At 41.4% G+C, this 16,102-nt stretch overlaps 1 protein-coding gene and 1 non-coding gene across 4 annotated transcripts in view; one reads left to right on the forward strand and one right to left on the reverse strand.

Annotated features, from left to right (window-relative positions):
- Positions 1-16,102, reverse strand: part of Muc4 (mucin 4, cell surface associated) — a 52,952-nt gene that overhangs the window by 33,847 nt on the left and 3,003 nt on the right. The window lies entirely within an intron of this gene.
- On the forward strand, positions 8,870-8,930 carry LOC125613672. The gene has a single exon (XR_007344233.1). It is a non-coding gene; the product is annotated as a small nucleolar RNA SNORD78 (small nucleolar RNA).

The raw sequence follows: 16,102 nt of genomic DNA on the forward strand, positions 1-16,102 counted from the left end.
TGTTAGGAGACATAAATTGGATAAGGCCTTATCTAGGCATACCAACAAGAGAGTTGGGACCTTTATTTAATATCCTAAAAGGTCCATCAGATCCAAATTCACCCTGCACGTTAATGCCTGAAGCAAGAAAGACATTAAAACTCATTGAAACATATATGGAAAATATGCATTTGGATAGAATTGATATAAGTTTGCCTTTATTATTTATTGTACTACCAGCAAAAAATATTCCTACAGGAATATTTTGACAAGAAGGTCCATTATTATGGTTATCTTATTCACCTAACACTATTCTTACTAGGTATCCTGAGGCTGTAGGACAATTACTACTCAAAGGAATAAAAGCAGCAAAGGGAGTGTTTGGAATTTCTCCTAACAAAATTATCACTCCATATACTATGGATCAAATTAATGAGTTAGCTAATGAGTTAAATACTTGGGCAATAATCATGTGCAAATCTACTTGTTCATTTGATAATCACCTACCATCCAATCCTTTGTTGTCTTTTTGGTCCTCGCATCCTGTAATTTTTGCAAAAATGACAAGAAAAACACCTATCATGAATGCTCCAAATATATTCACTGATGGGTCAAATAATGGTACAGCAGCAGTAATTACCCCTGATCAAGCTTTTATATTTTTAGTACCCGAACAATCAGCTCAAAAGGTAGAGTTTAATGCAATATTAAAATTTTTTTGATGTTTAAAGATTCCATATTTAATTTATTTTCTGACAGTTTGTATATAGTTAATGCTATAAATTCCCTTGAAGATGCTGGTAGGATTTCCCCTTCCTCTACAGTTTTCTCTTTGTTTTCTGCTATACAAAGTTTAATCTGGGACAGAAAAAATCCATTCTTTATAGGACATATCAGGGCACATACAGGATTGCCTGGAGCCCTTAGTTTGGGCAACAATTTAGCAGATAAAACCACACATGACATACATATTTTCTCTACACTAGATGAAGCTACAAATTTTCACAAATCCTTCCATGTTAATGCTAATACTTTATGAAAGCATTTTAAAATAACTAAAGAACAAGCTAGACATATAATAAAACAATGTCAAATTGTGTGACTTTTATACCACAAGTTAATCTTGGAATCCATCCCAGAGGACTGATACCTAATCATATATGGCAAATGGACGTCACACACTTGCCAGAATTTGGGAAATTAAAATATCTACATGTTACAGTTGATACTTCTTCCGGATATTTAATGGGCTCCCTTCATACCAGAGAAAAACTAAAGATATTATATCTCATTGCTTGCAAAATTTTGCCACTGTGGGCATTCCAAAACAGTTAAAAACAGATAATGGCCCTGGCTATACTTCTACTTCTTTCAAGCAATTTTGCTCATCATTTGGCATTACTCACATATCAGGAATCCCCTATAATCCACAGGGACAAGGCATAGTTGAAAGAGCTCATCAAACTATTAAGATGTACTTATTAAAACAAAAAGAAGGAATTGGGAAGGGATATAAATCCCACAAAGATAAACTTAACATAACCCTTTTTACGTTAAACTTTTTAAATTTGGATTCATCAGGACTTAGTGCTGCAGAAAGGCACATGTGTCCAAAAAATGTACATAAGCCTAAGGTACTTTGGAAGGATATTCTAACAGGACAATGGAAAGGTCCTGACCCAGTGATTGTCTGGAGTTGGAGGTCTGTTTGTGTGTTTCCACAGGGAAAACAGCAGCCGATTTGGATTCCAGAGAGACTAACTAAAGCGATATCTACAGACCAAAAAGAAGATGATCCAGCTCAAAATCCATAACACCTGATATTCAGAACTCCAGTTTAGCTATTCTTAGGTCTGCGATAATGGTTTTCCTACACCTGAAGGCTAATGAGCACCATTAAGGCTTATTTCAAATGTAAAAAACCTTGAGGCTTACTTGTGGGAATACCTTCAAACCCATATGCAAGTTACAAAAAGAATTTTTCTATTTTATTTTTTGAGCTCATACAGACCTAGGTTAATGTTTTTCTGATCAGTTTTATTTTTTTTAATCAACTGTGCAGTTTTTAAACATTGCAATGGAGATTTCACCTGTGAAAAGCTACAAGCCTTTACTGTTGTGTTATGTGTGCACACTTGTATTATTTGTTGTATGTCTGTATGTGCATATGTCCATATATTAGGAGCGCTCATGAAAAAATGGATCCAAATATTTTTTATTCACGTGATTTAAACAGTCTAATTTAAATTGGGTATTGTTTTTAAAAGTGAACCAATAAGGAAGTTGACAGATCTGTTTATTTACTTTCACCTTTCCTTTTCATTATATTTGATAATTCTGTTCAGGATAATGTAAATAATTTCCAGTACTACTGAAAAACCAAACAAGACTTTGGAATTACAGCTGCCATCATCACAACTGTTGCTGTTTTTGCTGCTGCTACTACAGCTTCTGCGATGGCTGTCACACAAACTGTACAAACTGTTGCATTAATATTTACTTCAAGAAGAAATAGACATAGTAATGGATTCCTCTGCTTTAAGCTGCTTGCGGGACTTACCTGGACTATGTATCATTTATATGCATTATGAACTGATACAACAAATTGTAATTAGTACCAGGGTATCTTTGCTGATGGTGTCATCGGTGGTACAAATTTTCCATAAGGAGCCATCGATTGGCTTGGTATCGTGGCATTTTGTATCCTCCCCCTTCTGCTTGTAGCAGGTTATCCACAAGTATGGCTGAGTGTGTTGGGCCGGTAGTCAAAGACGGGTAAGATCCAATTACAATGGTACCAACCTAAGACAGGAGGCTGACGATTTGAGGTCAGACCATCCAATGACGGATAAGGACCATATGTAGTATTGGACAACCTAAAACAGGCACGGTCCCTAAGCCACATACTTCTTGTTTAAATTAAACAAAAGGGGGAGATGATGAGGGCCACAACCAAGTTAAGATGGCGCCTGGCCAACAAGTGGTTTCTGAGCCAACACCAGCAAGCCATTAAGATGATGAGGATTCCTTAATGACTGACTGTTGTGTCTAGATGATGTCAATCAAGTTAAGCTGTGTGTAATTAGTTGGGTATATGTACTTCTGTAGTCTGGCAGAGAAGCGGCTCCTGCTACCTTGGGTGCCCGCTACTTTGAGTCCTCAGTTCCTGCTGAGTTCACTCGCAATAAAAGTAGTTCCCGATTCAACCTTCAAGTTGCTTGTCACCTCTCGGTTATTTAACCCAGCCGGACTATGGCACACTGGGGCATTTTCAGCCCTGGGGTTAAACACAACCCATCCCCTCAAATCTCTCACCCCAGCAAGAGCTCCATGATCCTCTTTTCCTCTCTTCTTTCTCAATTACCCACCTGAAAAGCCCAAGGACCTTGCCAGCCCTATAGGACCTTCTTTAGAAAGAAGAGGCAGGAAAAATGCTGTGAGTGTGCACAGTCATGAGCCATATAAGGACACTTCAGGAGACCACCTCGAACTGTGGTCAAATGAGGTTGTGACCCCAAGTGATGCTGTAGCCCTCTTAGTGTGAGAGTACTCTGTGGTGTTTGCACAATGATGTGATGACCTAGCAGTGCATTTCTCAGAATGTGTCCTCACCATGAGGAGACACGTTGTGAACACCCTTCCTGCTTAAACCCCTCTGCTAGGGCACCTGGTTACACAGCTTCATTTATTTGGTATAAAGTGATTGAGAGAGTGTACAATAATACAGGAGAATTTAGGAGGACTCAAGCCAAAGTGCCACTCCCTTCTTCTGGGGACAATGTGAGGACCTAGGGAGCAGGGGGTGGGGAGGGTCTCCTGCCTTATCTTCAGATACATAATTGTCTTAATTTCCTTTTGTTTTGCTCATGGACAGTCCTTCAGGTGTCTCTGCCATTCGTTGGTCCCCTCTACTTTCAATCTAAACGTCCCCTTCCCACTTCACTTTTTCTTTTTAACTGGGAAGAGGAGTGAATTCTGTTCTATTTTCAAAATCACACAGGGAGGATGTGGCTGAACCCAAAACAAATCTTCATGGGCAGTTTCCCAAGGCCCCATGTCTCTGTGATGGCCATCAGGGCAGCAGAGAAGGGAAGCCTGGAGGCCACTAAATTGGGGACCCAAGGTACTTTTAGGGGCCCACAGAATGTTTTCATATTAATTTCTTTTACAATAAGAAAGGGAAAAAATCATCATAAAAATCAATGAGTCCAGCTTCAATTGCATTAGTGGTTTTTTGTTTGGTTTGTTGATTTGAGGTTTTTACAGAAGAAAGCTGCTGTGGAAGGCAAAAATACCTAGGGCCTGAGATGTAGCCCTTAACAGATAAAGAGATAAGGACCATAGAAGTCGTTTGAAAACCATCTAATTTCATTTTTTTATTTTCCATTAGTTTGAGCAGCTTGTACTGATGTTTTTCAACAACAACAACAATAAACCAGCTTCCCAAAAGTGAAAGGTTTGTTTAAAAAATCACAAAGCTGGGCTGAGGTTGTGGATCAGCAGTAGAGTGTTTGCCTTGCACATGTGGGGCACTGGGTTTGAGCCTCAGCACCACATGGAAAGAAATAAACAAAATAAAGGTATTGTGTCCATCTACAATTAAAAAAAAATCACAGAGCTAAACTGGGTGTGGTGGTACACACCTGTAATCCCAGCAACTGAGAGGCTGAGGCAGGAGGATTGCAATTCAAGGGCAGCCCCAGCAAGTTTGCAAGACTGTCTCAAAATAAAAAGGGATTTAGCTCAGTGGTAAAGTGCCCCTGGGTTCAATCCCCAGTACCTCCATCAACAACAAAAAAGCAAAAACAAAAACAAACAAAAAAAATCACAGAGCTAAGTTCTTTCTGACTCAACCCTTAGGTTGATGCTGAGAAATAACCATTATTGTGGTATAACAGCAAACATAGTTTTAACACATTTGCAATATTTGCTTCTTCATTAAAAATCCTTTTCTATAAATCAAGAGGTGTCATTCTCTTAAGAAATATGAACAGCGAGGCTGAGGCACTGCTCTTTCCTTGGACAGTGTTGCTTTCTCCAAGGTGACAATAGCCAGTTTTAGAATTCTAGCAGTTGGGAAGTGTGTGTGGTGGGGGGAGGAGGACAAAGGAAGGTGGAATTTGCTCAGTGCATATTGCATTCATGTGTGGAAATATTACACTGAACCACACCAATACTTGTCTCCCCTGGGCACATATTTCAAGAGCCCAGTGGATGCCTGAGACCTTTAATAGAACTGAGCCCTACATATACTATCTTATATATACATACCTATAACAAAGTTTTATTAAAAATTAGGCACAGAAAAAGATTAACCATAACTAATAAAAAATAGAATGATACATTGTGATAAAATTTATTTAAAATTTATGAATTGTTCACATCTGGAATTTTCTGTACAGCATTATTTTTAGAGTAAATTAAATTCCTACTTTTTTAAAGTTATAGATGGATGCAATACCTTTATTATGTTTGTTTATTTTTTAATGTGGTGCTAAGGATAAAACCCAGCACCTCATGCATACTAGGCAAGCGTTCTACCACTGAGCCACAAATTCCTACATTTTTAGAAAAAAAATTTTAACATTTGTGCCAATCTGGCAGAAAGGTGTGAAATTGGTATACATACTCTAGCCCTGATCATATCCTAACCAGATGTTGATTTAACTAGTCACATTTTGTTTATTTTTTTGGTTTTGTGGTGCTAGGGATCAAACCAGGGGCCTCACACGTGCTAGGCAAGTGCTCTACCACTGAAACACTGATCTAAACTCCCAGCCTCTCAAACTTTTTTTTATACTGAGGATTGAATCCAGGGATGCTCTACTAGTGCATCCTGAGCCCTTTTTATTTTATTTTGAGACAGGGTCTCACCAAGTCGCCTACACTGGCCTCAAACTTGTAGTCCTCCTGCCTCAGCTCTCCAAGTCACTGGAATTACAAGTGTGCACCACTGCCCCCAGCTTTTTTTTAACCTCATTGCTCACAGGAGGAAGTTCACAGGGAGATGAACTCCCAGGGAAGAATTTAGGTTCAAGTCCAGTTCCTACAGTTGACTGTAATTCCAGCACTTTCTCTTTTTAAGAGAGTCATTTAGACTTTCAAGTGAATGGGAGTGATTATGAATCAGCTCTGACTATTAAGAAAGAAGTGACTCACTTGATTGTGTACTTTCATTAATAATAACCATTTCCTAGAGACACACTTCTAAGCGGACTAAACAAAGACATGGATTAAAAATAGAATTAATGTAGCCCAAAGTTGGGATTTTTTTTTCCTAAGATAAAATAACCAACCTCCTGGAAAAGTTAAGAGAGAAAGAAATGAAAGGGAAAGGAGGAAATCGGGAAGGAAGAATATGGATAAGAAAAGAAAAGAAGATTATAGGAATTTTTAAAGAGGGATATAGCTTCAGAAAAAAAGTTTAAGAAAGATAATGCTCTGATGAATTTATAAAAAATGTAAAACTTGAACAAATTGAACATTTTTTAAATTTACAATTTATCAAATTTGAACTCAGAAAACCCAGATATAAACTATTATAAGGGGTAGGAAGTATAGGGCGGGGGACAGAGCACTTGCCTAGCATGTGCCAGGTTCTGGGTTCAAACCCCAGTACAAAACAAAAATAAAAACCAACAAAAAACACCCAAAATAGGCTATTTTAAATTGCCATCACTTTAAAAAAAGAATCTAGGGGTCTGGAGACGAAGGTCAATAATACAGAACATGCTAAAGATCCTGGGTTCAATTTCTATCATCACAAAAAAAAAAAAAGTAAAAGAAATAAAAAAGAGAATCTATCTTCCTCCAAAAATAGATAGAACAAGATAATTTTATAGGCAATTCAAGGAATAGGCAATTTCAATTTTATACTAACTCTCCCAAAGTTTTGAAAAACACTAGCTCCATGTCTAATGTTATAATGTTAATATAACGTTAGTACACAAACCAAACAAAGACAGAATAAGAAAGGAAAACTATGGATTGATTATCAGTGATAATATACATTGAAACATTGTAAACAAAATATCAGCAAGCCAAATCTAATATTGGATTTTGAAACGGTATACTTGGATCAAACTCAGTTTAAACCAGAAATGCAAGATAAATATAAGACTTGTTGATGTATGTCACCAAATAAACAGAATGGAGGGAAAACCTGACTATCCAGCAGATACAGGAAAGGTACTTGATAAAAGTCAACACTCATTCCTATTACAAGTCCTAGCAAGTGAAAAATACAAGTTAACTCCCTTGACCTCATCAACAATATCAATCAAAAGCCCATGGTAAACATAATACTTAACCACTGGAAATATTTTCTTTAAAATCTGGAATAAGAATATCAGTGTTCACTGCTTAATTTTAAAGGCATCCAGTGTTGTATAGGCATCAACGTTGATTGGCTGGAGGTGTGGCTTTGCCTAATGTGTGCAAAGCCCTAGGTTTGAACCTCAGCAACACCAAACAAAACAAAATATGGCACAAACATTAGGTTGGAGGTGCTAGGCAGTGCAATAAGACAGGAAAAATAAACAAAAAACACGAGGGTATAAAGAATTTCATTTTCCCATGGAAAGAAAGAAACAAATCTATGAATATTTGCCAATAATATAATCATTTACATAAGAAAGTCTCTTAAAGCTGGGGGTGTAGCTTAGAGGGAGATGGTAAAGCACTTGCCTAGCATGCATGAGAACTTAAGTTGAAGCCCCAACACCATGAAAAGAAAAAAAAAACAATAAACAAAGAAAGCCTCTTAATTTTATTAATTGTAATCAAATTTCCATATACATGATCAGATTTTTTAAAATAGCTGCATTCCTATACATCAATGAAAGAAAACAATATTTTGAAAACTATGATATTTATGATAGTGACAAAATATAAAGAATTTAAGAAGAAGTTTATAAAAGATGAGTTTCATCTTTATAGACAAACTTATATAACTTCAATTGAAATACACTAAACAAAGTATTATATACATTTTAGAAAATATAGATAATTAAAGGACCAAAATCCCGTAATCTCACTCCCCAGACAACAACATTGTTTTTTCCTTCCAAGATTTTCCCTATACTTTAAAAATACACGTGGTTTTGCTGGGCATAGTGGCACATGTCTGTAATCCCAGAGGCTCCAGTGGCTGAGGCAGGAGGATTGCAAGTTCAAAGCCAGCCTCAGTGAGACCCTCAGCAACTTAGCAAGACCCTGTCTCAAAATCAAAAGTCAAAAGGGCTGGGGATGTAGCTCAGTGGTTAAGCACCCCTGGGTTCAATCCCTGATACCATAAAAAAATTATATATATGAACTTACCCACTATATACAATTTTAACTTTACTTGATATCATTGAGGATTTCTTGTGTTATTATTCTTGTGAACATAGCCCAAGTAGAGACCAATCTTTTATGTCTTAGATGACAGTTCTTTTCCCTGCCCCATTTTGGAGGCCTGGAAGAGCCGGCTCAGGGGGCTGGGTGAGCTCAACCCAAAAGCAAGAACTTTGGTGTTGTACGAAAACTCTGTATATTGAGCTCTGAAGGCACCTCCCCCCTATCCCCTCCCCATTCTTAATAAAGCCATTCCCCTATCTGGAAACTTCCATTGCCAAATTTCCATGTCCCTGCAAATAGGAGCACATCCTATAGTATGCCAACCTCTCTGTGCAAAAATGTGAACTCAGGATCATGAGCATGCTACTGTTTCTGGCTTGCAAGTTTTCCCCCAGTAAACCTTGCTTTATGCTTATTCCATTTGTTGCTGGTATGAACGTGTGCACTTGTGCATGCACGCATGCGTGACTGCGTGTGTGTGTGTGTGTGTGTGTGTGTGTGTTTATCTATGCCCCTATGGAACACTGGATGCAGCCCTTCAAATATTAAATATCTGTAATGATGCTGATCAGATGAACTGAAATGAGCATGTAGACAAATTTAACATTGAAGAAGGAAAAAATATTAAATAAATATTCTACCATAGGGAAAGCTTATACTTATAATTAGCTTATTCCTGGACATTTAGGCTGTTTTCAGTATATTGCTATTTATAAATAAAGCTTTGATGACTGTCTTCGTGGGTAATGTTCTGTTTGGTTTTCATTATTTCAGCTCACTTCCTTAATGTAAATTTGTGTTGGTAGAATTAGGCTAACACTGTTAGACAAATTTTTGTGTTATTCATACACTCTGCCAAATTTCTTTGCAGAAAGGTTGTGCCCATTTCCAGTCCCGCTGGCTGTGTATGAGGCGTCCCAGTTGCCCAGTCTCCCCTCCCTTTGAGCATCTCTTTGCTTTGCAGTTCTGATTTTAAGTGTTGCCAAACCAGGCAGTGACCTGGCTGTCCTCCTTTCAAATGTTTATTTAAAGAACTTTCTAATCAAGATTGATTGATTAGAGTTTCCTGCTCCAGCAGACAAGAAGGCCAGGAAGCCAGTGCACGTTAATGACAGTTTTGTCTTGGGAGCAACATCTCTGTAAATCTATGGGGCTTGTTGTGAGGAGGAAGGGATTTTCATTGAGCACAACAAAACTTCAGTTACTGTATTTTTCTTTCACTACTGTTTGAACAATAAATCTTGAGCTACTCCTTCAACAGATTATTCAGCTGTTTAAGAAAACAGTTTGCAGATTACTCAATCTACTAATCTTAAATAGATTATTCTTATTTAAGAAACACTGGTGAGGAGGGAGGACAGGAGGGAAAGAGGGATTATGAATCAAAATTGAATTCCATACATGTGTGAATTTGTCGAGATGAACCCAACGATTATGTAAAACTATAAAGCTCTAATTAAAAAAAAATTAAAAAGAGAAACACTGGTGAGGTAGAGTTCTTTTTGGTAAGAATAGTCCTAAAAAGATAGGATGAATCAGAATCCCTGGGGAAGTTTATAAAAATGCATCCTTGGGCTGACCTTGAGAGTCTAATTTCATTCTGGGGTGAGGCCAGGAATATGTATTTTAACAGATGCCCAGGGTGATTCTGATAAGGTGATCTATGGACCACATGCTGCCTTTAAAATAAACTGATAGCCTCTGTTTTTTAAAATGTTCTTAGGGACTGGGGATGTAGCTCAGTGGCAGAGCATGTGCTGAGCATGTGCCTGGTCCCTGAGTTTGGTCCCCAGCACCAAAACCAAACAAAGCAAAACGATACCAGCACCAAAAACCGGTGAAATGTTTGTAAACTAACGCTGTCTTACTGAAGTTGAAAGGCACAGAAAGTCGGGGTCTTGATCAAGTTGTGTTCTGAAAAATACGCTTGCTCAGCCTTGTGCCTGCTGCTCTAGCGTTGCCAGAATGCAGGGACCTTGTCTTTTCCCAGAGTGCAAAAAGTCAGGCTGCGCAGGTTCCAGCCATGGTTAGACAGCTGCAGCTTGTTTATCTCACTCTGGCCAAATGCAGAGCAGGAGAGCAAGAGAGCTGACTGTCTGGAGTTGCTATTTGAGAGAAAGAGACCCATCCTCTCCTCTCCTCTCCTCTCTTCTTACTTCCCATGACACAACATCGTATAAGCTGTGAATCTTGATCTCCTTCCAGTCCTGGAACCCTCTCAACAGGAAACCCTTCTGAGTTCTCCAGGTCCCTGTCCCATCTTAGGAAAGAGGTTACATCTCCACTCAAAGGCTGTCCCCTCCTTAGTGTCCTGACTGCTCTCCTCCCTCCTTCCTGATGGCCTCATCCACCAGTTCTCTTGTCCCAGCATCTCTCTGCATTGCCCCTTCTCTTCCACCAACAGTCACATACAGTTAGGTCTCTTTAGAGACTTTTGCAGTCCTGATTTTAAATCTCACCAAACAGGGCGGTAAGCTAGCAATCTTTCTTTCAAATGCTTATTTGAAGAACTTTCTAATCATGATGGATTGATCAGAGTCTCCTGCTACAGCAGATAGGAAGGCAAGGAAACCAGGGCACATTGAAGATGCAGTTTTATTGTCTGGGGAGTAGGCGCACCTTCCCTAAATCTATGGACTTGATGTGAGGAGAAAGGGATTTTCATTTACTACAACTAAACTGCAGTTGTCGATGAACATCTACCATTCATCTTGTCCCTCCTTGTTCCTATCTTTGGTTTCCCCCTTAAGCATCTTGAAAGAGCATCTGACACCCCCCACCTCTTCTTCATCATGCCCTCCTGTCACTCACCCTCTACTTCAGTTACATCACTGATGTCCAGGTGACTGTCCTTCCTAATTAACCAGAATAATTGACTTATCAGGCCTCACTCTCTCTATGTAACTTCTGGACTCTTCCGTTCATTCATTTAAGAAATATTTTTGCAGCACCCATCTCAACATTCTCCCCTTGGCTGGTGTCCCCTGGTATCGCAGGGTATCACCCTCTGGGAAGCAGAATGATTCGTGATTCTTCCCCCTGCTCCACTTTTCCATTTCTGCTCCGTGTGCTTTTTTCTTCCCTTTACCATCCCCCACCGTGCTTCTGGGTGACATCTTCTGCCCTCTCTCCTGCTCCCCTATTTCTGGCTATATCGCACCTATCTTCAAGCCTTACACATCTATGATTCTTCCTGACTTCTCACCCACAACCCAGACTCACCTTCCAGGGACTTTCTGCCTCTCGTCCAGTGAAACATGCCCAGGTTGACTGCTTCTCCCATCTTCCTTCAACAGTAGTTGTAATTGTACCAACTGTCCCCCAGATTCCCAGGCCAGAAACCTCTGAATCATCTTTAATTCCTTCCTCTTCCCTGTCCCCAACATCATAGTTTGGCACCAACCATTTCTCAGCCAAATTATGTCTCCCATCACTTTGCTGTTCATTCTTGTTACTCTGAAGCCTCACCCTCTTAATTGTGCCTCCTGATTCTGGTTCTCCCACCCCTGTTTATTGTTTGGATGTGGTTTGAGTTTGTCCCCCAGAGCTTCATCTGTTGGTGGCTTGGCCCTCATGTGGTGGTGGGATCTCAAAGTGGTGGGGCCTAATGGGAGGTCCTTAGGTCAATGGAGGTGTGCTGTTGGAAAGGACCATGAGACCCTAGTCACTCTATGGCTTCCAATTTGGGCAGTGTGATTGCTCATTCCCATAAGCTCCTACTCTTCCACCATGAGGTCCTCATCAGAGCCTGCACCTTTCATCCCAAACTGTGAGCTAAATAAACCTCTTTTCTTTATAAAGTTAGCCTGCCTTGGGTATTTCATTATAGTAATTAAAAGTTTACTAGTACACCCCACTCCAAATTTCTATCACACCATTTCTGGGTTGATCCTTGATTACAGCAACCAAGGAGGGGAGTTTCTTCTATCATTTCCTTAGCAAGGAGTCCTTAGAAGGGGCCTGAATTGCCTGCCCTGGAAAGCAGCTGCTTAGATCCTGAGGGCCTGGGTCTGGTTGACTTATCAGTGCTATGGAGGCTGGTATTAGAACTGCTCCTCTCACTTCCTCATGACTGTGATAACAGTGCCAGAAACCAGAGTCCCAGAGCCATTCTCTTCAGAGGCAGACCACTCACGATTGGCTGTCCTTCCTCTAGTTGTGGCTGAGAGAGTGCCTAAGAGTCCTCTGAGTAGGTCTATCTGCAGAAGGAATGAGCACTACCAAGACGCATCCACACTGTAGACAGTTCCCCTGGGAGACATCGCCTTCACTCTGAGTTCCTGAGTGGAAACCGCCTTTTGTGATTAATTAGTCCATACATCCGTAGGCACATTTTGACTCAGTGGATAATAGAAATGTTAATCTCTCATATTTGTACAGTGCTTTATAGCTGATCTCACTAATGGTGGCCCCCACTTCACAGGTAAGGGAACGGATTTGGAGAAGCCCAGCAACTTGCCTAACATATATCTGACAAGCAGCGGGGCTGACTCCAGGGTAAAAGCCAAGGTGCTAGAAGGTCAGCTGTCGCCCAGCCCCGGACACTAAGCAGGTGGAGAGTTGAAATCGAGATGGAGCAATGGTGACCCACCTGCCCCAACTTCTTAGCCTGCCACATGCAGAGAGGTCTAAGGACAAGTCTGGCCTATTTTCAGGAGCAAATGATGACACTGAGCTATTTCTTGCCTATTTTATTGGTGTTTACTTTCTCTGAGGATGAATTGTGAGTTGTGCAGTGAATAGTGATGGCTGTTGACTCCTTGGGGTGACGAGACCCCTACGGGATGACACGTGCGTGATACACTCTAAAACAGAAGTTCTTGAGAAGTGCCATCAGAGGAGGGGGCGTCCTCCTGTGACGGTGAGAGCACTGAGGGAGAGACCTTCCTCAAACCTGAGTCCCTGAAACCTCATCTGGTCTCTGCCACCACTTGTGTCAGAAAGCCCTCAGCAAGGTGGCTACTTTTCTCCCTTGAACTGTGCCTCTCAGGATGGCAAAGTTGGCATTGCTCCCCACACCCCATAAGAGGCCCTCTGGTGACTCACAGGTGTGAGAAGGTGAGGGGTGTGTTGTTGATTCAGGAGGAGGAGTGGTGGCCGTGGTAATGATGAGGATGAGAGATAACATTCCATCTGGGTAGTGAAGTCACTCCCTAAAGAGACAGCCAGCCTGCACCCTGTGTGTGCTGTGCGCCGAGGCTTATTCTTAGTGCCTGATCTGTTTGTCATGAGTTTTTCCTGGAATCGGAGGTGAGGAACCCATAAACCATATCTCCTTCAATGTGTCACTTCTCTGCTGCTCTTTCTAGATTGGTGGGGCTCTTTTCAGCTCTGCCTAAAGTAGGGAAGAGCCCAAGCAAAGCACTTGAGGAGGAAACATATTCACACATGAGCATCAGGTATCCTGAAAAATGTGAAGAGGTTGAGGAACCTGCAGCCCTGGGTGAGGAGCCAAGGTCTATTCCTGTATCAGCCTCAGAATCACCTGTGACCAGTGTTGTGTCTGTTGTTAGATATTTTTCCCCTAAAATTCAGGAGAAGGTAATACACTAACTGGCCGAGCCCTTGGAGTGTGCCTGGCATAGAGGAATAACCTCATAAACATCTGTTGAGTGAATGAAATCATATGTCCCAAAACCCTGGTTTCTGGTTCCTTCACTTGAGGTTGGAAGGAGGATGAGGTTGCATCTATTTCTCCTGTAACTGCCATGGTGGTCCCAAGACCAGCAGGAGCTGATCTGACAGTTATGGTCTGAAAGATGTGACTACCACCATCGCAGACAATAACCAAGCTTCCAAGGGCAACCCAAGGTTAGGAGAGTGTACCCACCTCAGTTGGGAGCCAGGAGAGACAGGGTCTCCCTGAGTTGCTCAGTGCCTCGTTAAGTTGCTGAGCTTGGCTTTGAACTTGCAATCCTCCTATTTCAGCCTCCCAAGCTTCTGGGATTACAGGTGTGCACCACTAAACTTAAAGATCATCAGGTCAACCTGATGATCATCCTACCTATTGAGGAAAAAGAAAGAGCTTGAGAGCTGGGAAGATGTCACTGATATTTCTGGTACTCCAAGACCACATGGAGACCATGGAGTGCTTAAGAGGATGGGATCTAGAGTTAGACTGACCAGCATTGCTGTAGGACTTGGGTAAGTTACTTGACTTGGTTCAATACGTTCTGCTTTACATGATTGTCTTGTCTCTGCAAAGTTCTGAGGTCCTGGCACACTCAACAGTCCTTGGGGGTGTGTCCTTACTAGAGCAGAACCTCTGCTTGCGGTTGGTTTTATACCTTCCAGACCTCTGTAGCTGCCACCCGGCCATGCCACAGAATCTTCTGCTTGGGTGCCCATGTGGCTCCTAACTGGTCTCCCATCTCACCCTTGCCCCCTTCCAATCCATTTTCCTCACAGTTTCCAGAGTGATCATTCCAAAGTTCATTTCAAAGATTATTAGGATACCTGAACACCTCCCTCCTTAACCTAAAACCCCTCACTGTCTGCAGGGGAGTTACTTAAAGTCCATAATCCATTCCTCCCCTTACAAGGCCCTGCACACTTTAGCACCTGCCTGCCTCTTTTAAGTCCCCAACGGGCCACACTTTTTACCATGCTACATGAGCTCTTCTCCTGTCTGCTTGTGCCTGGTGCATCCTCCCCAGCTCCCTCCTCAGCCTTCAGTCTCAGTTCACAGTCTCAGTTCGCACTTCCTGAAGAGAGGCCCTCCCGGACTCACCCATCTAAACATAGCCCCATTTACTGTCATTGCACCCTGTGCTTGTTCCACATAGCGCTGGCTGCATTTGCAGTTGGGAACTTGTCTATAATTATCGATGTCTGTTTATATATGGCACGATCTTAGCTCCAGGAGGCTGGGCCATATTTATTTCATTCTTCACTGTGTATAGACAGAGCAATGTCAGATGCATGGTAGGTGTTTTTGAATTAATAAATGAATGAATGAGTGACTCGCTCAGCAGGGGGTGTTTCTGTTCTTCCCTCCATGAATGGGCTAGGCTGGTCTGGAAGTTTGTTTGTGGAAAGCTATGCACTGCCATGGAAACCTGGATTCAAGAGACCTGGATTCTAGTCCCAGCAGTCCCACTTCTGGGTCATGTGATCTTAAACAGATCACTTAGAGAGCTTTGGGAGGCAGGGACCAGGACTTACCCTGGCACAAGTAGAAGTCCTGCAAGTGAATGAATAACTCAAAAGTGTGAGCTCTTTCTTCTTCTGAATTCCCCCCAATCCATTGTCAACTGGACTTTGGGAACCCAAAACACAACGGAAGTTGGAGTATTTATATAGTCAATGTGTACAGCAGAGATGCCTACAATGCAGACAGATGTCCTCAAGAACACGACCACCATTGTGGAGGCCTTTTGAGGAACACTTCAGAGTCTCAGGGAAAAGGCTGAGTACTTAAACCTCTTGGAAGACCTAACAAATTCAATTCATTTTGATTTACAACTCAGCATGTGCCAGGGAGTTAACTTAGCCTAAGAGAAGGAAAGATGTATATCTGAGGCAAAAGGTTGAAATGTTGGAGGAGCCTTGGCCTATGGGGTCTCAGTTCTGGCCCAAAGAGAAGCAGATCCAAGGGCTGTACAACGTGCCTATGGAAGTATTGAACACTTCGGGAAACCAGAGAACAGATGTGGTGGCAAAAACACTTATGTGAGCACATAAAAGGCCAATTGCTTCTCAGCCTGTCCTGGCAATGGAGAAACAAGCATTCATATGTCAAATAACAGTAACAGGCCAATCTCTGCCCCAAGCTGAGCCCAGATAC

The sequence above is a fragment of the Marmota marmota genome, unplaced genomic scaffold, assembly GCF_001458135.2.
Source record: "Marmota marmota marmota unplaced genomic scaffold, marMar, whole genome shotgun sequence".
In the NCBI taxonomy this organism is placed as follows: Eukaryota; Metazoa; Chordata; class Mammalia; order Rodentia; family Sciuridae; genus Marmota; species Marmota marmota.